Here is an 824-nt window from a genome sequence, read left to right as displayed (position 1 = left end):
AAACACGGGCCGATGACATCACCTCGCAAATGTTTGAAGGAGGAAAGAATGCAATCTGAGCTTTTTATTTATTTTTTAAAATGAGGAAAGTTTGCAGCTCCCCCAGAACAGCGCAAAAGTCTGCACGAAGAGCAGGGCTGTGCACGGATACAATGCGTCTTCTTTTTGAGCATTAAAGGAGGCGATCCGTGCACTTCAAACAGCGTCCACTTAACCTGCGCCTCCTCCTCTTCCTCGGTCGGTTTCATTCACAAATACGCACGCAAAAATGTTGGGAATAAACAAGCGGAGCAGAAGAGCGTCTCCTGTGCGCAAAAGCTGCTCGTTTCCTCTCCAGTCGTTTCTCTTCTGAAGCTCCACAGCAGAGCGCAGAAATCACTCTAAGAAAAAACAGAACAAGATTTTAACAGCGCCAGATCAATCCACCCTCCCTCCCCCTGCCCCCTCTCTCTTCTTGCTTTCTCGCAACACACACACACACTCGCACTTGCGCTTATTGGAACCAAACGAAATTTTAGTCAGTCTCAGTGTGATGCCGCCCGACCAGAGCTAAAACACAATGTCACCCTGCACAACAAAGGAGATGTGAACGTTGCGCGGGCGCACGCACTCACTGCCTGTCCCATCGGGACACATCGCGTTCCCTCAGCTATCGACCGACTCCGGGGAAACAATCCTAGGCCATGTCCCTACTCAACCTCACACTTTAAGAGGTCTCAAATCTGCCTCTGGTTTAAACCCCAAGTTCCTCACACCAGGCACAACTGATGCCAACACCAGCCAGAGCTCTTTACATTTCCCCCAAAAGCTTAGTGCTTTTGCAT

This window comes from Misgurnus anguillicaudatus, chromosome 16 (genome assembly GCF_027580225.2).
Source record: "Misgurnus anguillicaudatus chromosome 16, ASM2758022v2, whole genome shotgun sequence".
Taxonomy (NCBI): domain Eukaryota; kingdom Metazoa; phylum Chordata; class Actinopteri; order Cypriniformes; family Cobitidae; genus Misgurnus; species Misgurnus anguillicaudatus.
The sequence above is the reverse complement of the archived record's forward strand: the minus strand, read 5'-3'. Positions refer to the sequence as shown.